Below are 9717 nucleotides of genomic sequence, written 5' to 3'. Positions count from 1 at the left end.
GTCTTCTATCAGAACTATTTGACATACCAAGTAATTAGTTAACATACTAGAGGGCTAATTTATGAGAAAGTCACGCAATGCGAGCAGAAAGTCACCTGGGAGCCATATTCCTCTTTCTATGCATGCTGCAGTTTGCAGCACACATAGAAAGAGGTAGAAAGAAGGAGAAATAGTGATATTTCTCCTTGCTACACCTCCCCTGGGTAAGCATAACTTTTTTTTAGTGCATTCCCAGGTCTACCAAATTTGCGAATGCGCCAAAATCCATGGGCAGATGTGTAAGAACATCCATGCAACAGCCATGGAACACCTTCCCAGGGCCAAGCAGCACAGCGATTTTCACAGCGTTGTGTTACTCAAGATTTATGAAGCCACTCAGAGCCACGCAAAGTGGCTTTGCGTTTTCTTCATAAATCTTTCTTAAGGTGTGTGTTGCGCATGTACCCCATTTCATAGCGCAAACGCGCGGCAAAAAACTTCATAAATATACCACCAGATATCCTATTGCGGGAAGAGGAAACATATAAATACAATTTTTTTTATACTTTGCACTATACCTGTCAAGAGGTGCTTTGTCATACACTGGGAAAGCTGCAGCACGCCCCCCTCCCCCCCCCCCCCCAGGTAAGTCTTGATCCATGATATGTTAGAATGGGCCGCTGGGGAGGAGTCACACATGCAAGAAGTAGGACGGGTTGAAAAGCTACCAGACAACTTGGTGGAGTGGGCTGAGATGTAGCAGACCACTCCCGACTGACCGGGAATTAGGCCCCCATGACAGGAAGGATAGGAAGAAAAAAATAAGACATGCCTGGTGACTTGGGGGACAATAGATACCGGTCACCGAGCCACTTTACGTGATATACCCACGATGCAATAGACAGTCCACGAACCAGGGGAAGATCCTAACTGGATGAATGTGAGCAGTATATATGAGTTCAATGGGACACAAAAGTTGATCACTGTAATGTGGTACCATAGTAACAGCAGACGTGTCATCCAAGATCAGACCTGTTTTACTGGACGAGACTGTGTTTGGATGAGGGATGCTGCTGTTGAACTGAGAACCTGCTAATACAATGTTGATATGGTATGATTCGATAATACTTGTGCAGCTCAACCACAGTATGATTTTTTGTATGTTTTTCTTATTGAAAATCTAATAAAAAAAGTAGTTAGTTAGCATCAAAATCTGGCAAGGATTTAACTCTCCTAGACCTATGCTGGACACCACGTAAAGCCACCTTTCACACAATCAATCAATCAATCAGGATTTATAATGCACGGATAATCACCTGTGAGGGTCTCAGTGCGCCGGAGTTGGTAGTTGCTTCATGGAGAAAGCAGTGAAAATGAGACAAAGCAGCAGAAAGTACTCTGAAAAATGTGGGAAAGGAAGGAGAAAGTAGTAAAAAATGAGGGAAAAGTAGGAGAAAGCACTCAGAAAAACAGGGAGGAAGCAGATCAGTGCAGCAGTACGAGGGAACTGGGCCTGGGGCTGCATACATAATGCGTATTTCAAGTGCGAATGTCTCCATCTCATTCCCTTCTCCATTTGTCCTAGAGTAGTTCAGATTCTTGAAACTTCCTCATACGGCTGGTGGGTTAAACACACCAAGCTATCTCTGAAGAGTTAAGATAAGTGGAAGTGTCTAGAGCCACCTCACTGCACTACATGCCAGTAGCCACTTATACAGTCACCTAGGTTGAAAAGTACTAATTTTGCATTGTAAAAGTGATGAATGTTTGCAGGGGCATGGCAGGGGTGGTGGAGGTAGACATAATCAGAACCACTGGACGTTCATTTGGGGGGATTGATCTAAAGTAACGCTTTAAACAGCAATACAGAAGTGCTGGTACTCACTACCAAGAATGCTGGTTTGCTTCTAAGAAGTGCCAGTACCCTCCAATTAAAAGTATTGCAGTAGTGCTGAGAAGTGCAGGTGCTCTCTTTTTTTATTAAAGTGCAGGTGCTCTCCTTTTTATTAAAGTGCAGGTACTCTCCATTTCAAATTAAATAACTTTAGGAACTCAGTACCGGGCAGCACCCACACCATTCAAGGCACTAATCCAAAACAAGTTCACAACTGAATTAAAACAATGAAATAATGGACAATAGGATAAATGAATGGAAAAATGACTGGGTGGATTAATACAGGGCAGCACCCTGAACGAAATACAACCAAACCTCTTCTTTACCAAAGCAGTGGTAGCATAGGTATCAGAGTATTGTGCCACAGTATCATGGTTTAAATATCGACCTACACATATACAGGAAACACATATCGTCGTGGTGAGGTTGATAATAGTGGATCCACCTGTAGCTGGATATTTTGGAAGCTAAAATCACGGTTACAATCAGTAGTGGTCGTTGGTAGGAGTGCTGCTGGGCGGTGACGTGTGGCGGGTGGGAGGTAGTTGCTTTTTACATGACTACCAAGTAGCTCAGCTGCATATAACACCAACACCCAGTCTTGTTTAATCAGCCAAATTGTTGTATTCTGGGGCTTCTGGTTTTGCTGTCATTATGGGATCCCACATTCCACATACAACAATTCAACATACAAAGAGATTTTGGCTAAAGAGCCAGGACAGGCTGAGGTGGCACAATTGACATCGAGCTATTTGAGAGCTATATCTTAAACAGATTACAAAGTGGTTTTGTCAGTTTTGAAAACTGTGTTTGTTTCACCTGTACAGCCATCCACATTTAAACTAATTTAATTAAAGAATGTATAATCTTTCATTTGCATCGTGCATTAAATAGCCATGCTCTGACAATGGCAATACTTTTTGCTTTTGTATAGTGAAAAGGTTTATACCCAGTTTCACAGAATACAACAATCTGGCTGATTAAACAAGGCTGGGTGTTGGTGTTATATGCAGCTGAGCTACTTGGTAGCCATGTAAAAAGCAAAATTAAAGTCAGTTTATGATTTTCTGCCTTTTTTCTTGGAGACAATCTGTGGTTAAACAGTAAATTAAGGGAAATGACAGAAAGGCCTTTCAAGCACTGATGTAAACACCCCACTGCTACAAGCAGGTAGTTACATTTCAGTAATATAAGAGGCATTGTTGGAAAATCTATTGTTTGTGCACCCTGCACATTGAGGACTCACTAAAAAAAAAAATTACCTAGCTATTGAAAAGGAAAGTTTCAATTCTACTAAGGACGTGGAGGCAAGGTTTAGGCTTTTCTTTCTCCACTTTATTCATTCCAGCAGCCATCAAAAGTTTATAACATAACCAAAAATGACATTTCCCATGATGCTACGGGAAATGGAAAGACAAAAGAGTCCAACAATAATGTCCAATCCTGAAGCAGGAGATCCAATGACTTCCCCTGAGGACGCTCTACACTCCTCTTTCTCATTGCGACTACATCCAGCGAGTTTTCGGATTACTCTTGTTTACTGGCGTCCGTACCTAATTCAAATAAAGATGGGCTGTAATTCCGGGTAAGGGAACAAACGTTCATCCTCATACAACAATTGATTTAACATCCAGAACAAAGCCAGGGTAGCAATCAAATCAACCAAAGACAATCAGAGAACTGAAAATGTGTGACTTACCCTATGAACGTAGGTATTCTGGGAGGGACTTCGAGTGATCGGGTGGGCTAACCCTCGCATCTGCTTCCTTAATAAAATTGAAACTTTCCTATTTTATGATAGCTAGGAATGGTTTCACTCTATGTCAGGACATGATGCTTCGGATTAGACTAATTGAAAGCTTGTCCATCACCAAAGATGCCAGTGATAGCACTAGCTTGAAATAGAATCTTTTGAAGGTGGAATCTGAGGACCAGTCTGCAGCATTAAGGATATTCTCCAACCGCGCACCTAGAGAGAAAGCCTTCGATGCCATTGCCCCACGGACAGAGTGAACTCCGAAATGAGAGATGTCAATTCCCACTTCTTGCATAGCCCAGTGAGCCCACCTCGCAATCGTTGGTGATGAAACTGACCATTGTGGTTTAGTGAGAGCTATGAGCAGTTGTCTGATGCCCCGTGGGCATATGTCTACTGTTGAGACATCATAGGCTTTGAGTGCTCTGACCACACGTAATTTAGGGACACCAGGGAAGGCAGGATAGGACACCAAATTCAAATGACTCTTGGTTCTTCTAGATATAAGAAATGCGACTCCCTTCGGAGTGAAAACTTGGCCTGTGAGATCACATCTAAAACCCTGCGGCAGGATATCAAGCATAGAAGAGTTGCCAGTTTTGCTGACATGTGTGTACTTATTGGATATCCAAACAAATTCAAGACTTTGTTAACATTCCATAGAGCGGAGTACTGGGGTTCCGGAGGCACAAATAGTCTGATACCTCTTAATAATTTGCAGACTAGGAGATGTTCCACTATTGGTTGGCCCTCTACTGGGACATGGCCTGCTAATACTGCTGATCAGAAAGTGTTGATTGACCTATAGGCCAGACCTTCCGTCACCAAAGAGGCTAAGAAATTAAGGACGTAGAAAACATCGGTCCTCATCGGATCCACCTGTTGTCGAAGACATCAACTAGACCAGGCGGAGCGGTACCTCTTGTTAGTGCTCTCTGCCCATGACTTTGCGAGTAGTGATGCAGCATCTGCCGAAAGGCCTGGTACTTTCCAGTGTTGCCTGTCAGCCGGCGGACCATCAGGTGAAGACCGCCCGGGAGAAGGAGGTGATGGGGATTCCCTTGAGGATCCTGGAGGGGATCCGGAAATTGGGGCAGATGGATTGGAAAATTCCAAGAAAGTTCCATCAGAACTTGAATCCAGGCTTGCCACCTCCAGAATGGGGTGATTACCACTAGGTCCACCCTGCGTCTCCTCACTTGGGTTGACACTCTCATTATGATCACTAAGGGGGGAAATGGGTAACCCTGCTCTGCACTCCAGTGCTGTAGGAATGCATCCACCGCAGTCGCCTCCGGGTCTGGGCACCAACTGTAATACCTCTCCAGTTGGGCATCGAGCCAGGAGGCAAAGACATCTATCAAGACGGGCCCCAACGGGATTGGAGTTCTTGGAATACAGTCGGACGTAATTTCCACAGACAGCTGTCCTTCCAAGGGTGGAAGTACCAGTCCGCCACTTGGTTGGACGTTCCCGGAAGGTGTAACACCGATAGCGATATCTGGTTGGACAGACAGTATTCCCAGAGATCTTGCACCAGATCTGATAGGGCTTTGGATCTTGTCCCCCCTAGGGGATTTATGTATCAAATTGCTGCCATGTTGTCCATCTTGAGTAGGACACAGCATTGGGCCTTGCCCCATGTCCAACATTTCACATCGAAGGACCCTGCCATTAATTCCGGGAAATTTATGTGAAGACCCAGGTCTGTGAAAGACCATTTTCCGCCAGTAGAAATAGCTCCGCACTGAGCACCCCAGGCTGATCCGCTGGCATCGGATTCTATCACTAGGTCACGTTGGGATCCGAAGATGGCTCGACCGTTCCATGCCTCCATGTGGGAAATCCACCATTGCAGCTCAGTCTTGGCCTTCTCTGAGAGGAGCACAAATTGGGAATAAGAGGGGCCTTTGCGCAGCTGTGAGCCTTTGAGGTGCTAAAGGGCCATGTAATGCAGAGGCCCTGGAAATATGGTCTGTATTGATGACAACAGGTGGTCCACCACTCTTGCAAGGTGGCAAAGAGATTTTGTGGGTTTGGCTAGAGTGCGTTGTAGTTCGTGTCTCATCTTGTATAGTTTGCAAGAGGGAAGGCTCAGGGACACGTTGACTGAGTCTATCATGAAACCCAGAAATTGCATCTTCTGAGAGGGGTTGAGATCTGACTTGGATTCATTGACCACAAACGCCAGGGATTCTAACAGATTTAATGCTTGTTGAAGTTGGGCAAACAAGCGTCGAGGACACTGGTTCATTATGAGGATGTCGTCCAGATAGACTATCAGTCTGACCCCCTCTGATCTGAGGCACTCCACCACAGGCTGCATCACCTTGGTGAAGCACAGGGAGTGGAGAATAGACCGAAAGGGAGGTAGGAGAACTCGCATATCTGGCCATTCCACTGGAACTGAAGAAAACATCTGTGTGGGGAAAATATTGGGATCATAAGATACGCATCCTTGAGGTCCAGACGGCCAACCCAGTCCTGACCCTGGAGAAGTTCTCTGAGCAGATGGATACCCTTCATCTTGAAGTGGTGGTAGGAGAGCCATTCGTGAACTCTTTGAGGTTTATCACTGGATGATAGCCCCCCTCCCACTTCTACACCAGAAAGATGTTGCTGAGGAAACCACGCGGGTGGATGGTTGAGGTTACAATGGCCATTTTCTGTAAGAGATCTGAAACTTCCCTGTCTATTAGTTACATCTGTTCTCTCTGGAAGAAAAGGGGTCAATTGAGTAGGGTACTCAAAACTCTACCCGGAAACCTTGTACTGTCTGTAAGACCCAGGCATCCAAGGTTAAAGCAGCCCAATTGTGGATAGAAAATTGCAGTTTGCCACCTATTTTTACATCCCCAAGCTTTGAACTCTCACCTTGCTGGTTGTTGTAGGATCCGTTTCCTCTTCCTCTACCGCCTCTGTGGCCTGGGTATGATCTGGTAGGGTAGAAGTTCCCAAACATATTTGGGATCTTGCCATTGTCCTCTGCGTGGTTCTGTGGATTTGTAGGGGGCTTGGTTGTAGGGTCGGCTGGTCGAGCGTGCCCTGCCATGACCGGCGGCTCCAAAAATATGCGGGGTGAAGATGCGTTTTATAGACGTCGCTCATGTGTGCATCTGACAGAGTGTTTGTTTATTTTTGTTTTTCAGATTATGTCTGTTGGTCCTGAAGAGAATCTCTGAATTTTGCAGAGATTCGAAACGCGTCGACCCCCCTCCCTCCCAATGTTTCAGATTTATTCTGTTTCTTTGCGACCAATCGTTTTCTAAAAATGTTTAAAGTATAAAAATGTTTGGTGGTCGTTCACTCAAATAAAATTTGCAACCTTGTTTCCCTTCATTTAGTTGTATAGGCCCCCCTGTTGTGAGCAGGACTTGTGTATAGGGCCCCCATACAAAATAACCTGTTTTTGATAGAGGTATATTTCCCTCTTGCCTCATCCTAATTACGTGTTTGTCCATTGTCAAATTGTTGTCTATGAGTGTCATTGTTTTACGTTTCACTTCTTGAATTGCAACTTGGGTACCTGTACCCCCCTGTTTTCCGTGTCAAAATACACCCTTGTAACCCTTCTTGAATACTCTGATAACTGTATCAGAGTAGTGTATTGGTGTTGTATTAGATGCAAGTTGCAGCTATTGACTGGTTGATTTCACGTTTACCCCCCAAAATTTTTTTTGAAAAAATCTTTGTTTTCTTCTAAAATATTTCTTATAAGAATTTAAAAATACAAAAATAACAAATCTAACAAATGAAATAAATTACCTTTCTAAAGAATCTTGACTGAAATAGTGGTCTTTGGGTTGAGCGACATCGCGTTCAACGTCCTTTCAAACATTCTAATTATTGCACTGTATTGGCAATTCCCTTTGTTGACTCTGTGTCCTGAGGGCACCGTAGAGGGCACTACCGCAATGCCACACTGCCACCCTGGTCTCACCGATGCCGCCTGTTGATGCCGCCACCGAGCCGCTGCTTGCACCATGACCTGTGAGCAACGCACTCCACACCGCTTTGCTGCATGATGATGCCTTGGCACCACAGAGGGCACTGCTGCAACGCGACCCTGGTTTCACTGAAGACGCCTGCTGACTCCACCACCGAGCCACTGGTTGCACCATGACCTGTGGGCACCGCACTCCGCACCGCCTCGCTTTATGACGACACCTTGGTATCCCTGACGACGACGCTCCACGCCAAAATTGACGCCACTGCTTGCACCGTGGTTCGAAGGCACCACCTGTAAAGATACACGACGCACCTCCCTCATCCCGCACCGCAGCCTTGGCCTACCAACACCGACACCATGGACTCCAGTTCATCAGCCAACGATAGCTCTTCAGCAACGACGATGCCACTGTTTGCACCATGACCTGCCATCACCGTGAAGAGCACTGCCTTCCCTCGCCGATGCCACTACCAAGCCACTGCTCGCACCGCGACCTGAGGGTACCGCACTTCGCACCGCTGCACTTCGCACCGCAGCACACGACGCGTGCCAATGCCAACACTCCTGACTCCATCAGAGGGGAGATCAACCTGTGTGACTTGGAGGGCCCCGACGACTCCTGCACCGACCTCTGGAACCGATGCCTGCAGACACCGTGTTTTTGGAAGCTCAAAGAGAGGTCATCTATGCCCTGCATTTCTAAAAGGTACTGTTTACGGGTCTGCCTGACACCATAGCTGGCCCGCGATGCCGCAGTCAGCCAGAACTGTTTGGATTTGTTTGCTCACGACGCTGTGATAGCCCCAGATGGAACTATCAGCATCAAGGAACTGTTTTTAAAGCTTATTTTGATAACTGCAGATTTTTGATTACTGTATTGTGGATTTTTGTCATTTTGGTCTTGTCTTAAGTATATAAAAATATTGGATTTTTTTCTAAACTGGTGTGGTGTCCTTTTGTAGTGCTTACACTGTAATACTGTTGGTTGTGTGCAAAAGCTTTATACACTGCCTATAAGATAAGCCTGACTGCTCGTGCCAAGCTACCAAGGGAGTGAGCAGGGGTTATTTTAGGAGTGTAATTCCCTTATCCTGACTAGAGTGGTGGTTTCTGCCTGGCTTTGGCACATGCCCTAGCCTGCCAAAATCCCATTTCTAATAGGTAGCTAAGTAACCTCCTCCTCTTCCTAATACTCGTCAAAATCCTCCATAGTTCTTATAAAGACTGAGGGCTATAAACAGAAAAATGGGTTCATGTAGGGCATTACCCTGTTTTAAATGGGAGACCCGTTGGGTACTAGTGTAGGCTTGAGCCTTAGGACTACTCCTCCTTCCTACTGCTTAAGGGAGTATTAACCTGCCTGGGCTGGTCTGTCCCTTCACAGATCAACAATTGCCATACCTGTGTGAAATGAAAAGAGTCTTATCGTGCGCGAACTTAGCCCAATGGGCGTCAAGGCGCACGTGTCACAGTGTCAAGCTCCAGGCAGAAGCTCTCGTATTTGCACCAAACGTTTAAACGCAACGTTTAAACGCAACTTGAAAACAGATCTTCCCCCACGAATATGTAAAAGAGAAATAAAGGCAATGCGAATCTCTCTGCATTTGACTCAGGCGGAACTGAGAGCTCGCTGGCCGTGCAGGAGGTAAAGACGCGCTCAGGAATGTATAATCATTGCGCAGACCCCAGGCAGTGGGAGGGCCCGCCGAGGGCCTGACAGGAATTAGTACAGTCACGGAGGAGCGAGAGAACGCTCCCGCAGCTGTAACAGAATAAATTTGCCGCATGACTTCTAAGACAATGCTAATTAAGCATTCATGTCATAAAACTCTCGTGCATCAGCAAAACATGCAAGATTAATTTTAATAAACCATCAAAAACAGTAAACAATGAGGGTCAGTGGGGTAAAGATAATTGAGGGGGCCCCCCTGCCAGGTACGTGGAGGGGCCCCCTCCGGACTCTATTAGGAGCTCTCAGGCTGAAGTACAGTACTGAGGGGGCCCCCTTGAGCTTGATGCCCCCCCCCGCACTGCGGGGGAAGCGGGGGCCTGAGTTACGCCCCTGATGAGGGTAAAACTAGTCACTTATCTTGATGCTGCTGGAGCAGCGAAGAAAGAGGAGGGTAGAGCGTCCTAGGG

This window comes from Lissotriton vulgaris, unplaced genomic scaffold, assembly GCF_964263255.1.
Source record: "Lissotriton vulgaris unplaced genomic scaffold, aLisVul1.2 SCAFFOLD_822, whole genome shotgun sequence".
NCBI lineage: Eukaryota > Metazoa > Chordata > Amphibia > Caudata > Salamandridae > Lissotriton > Lissotriton vulgaris.
This window is presented reverse-complemented; position numbering follows the sequence as displayed.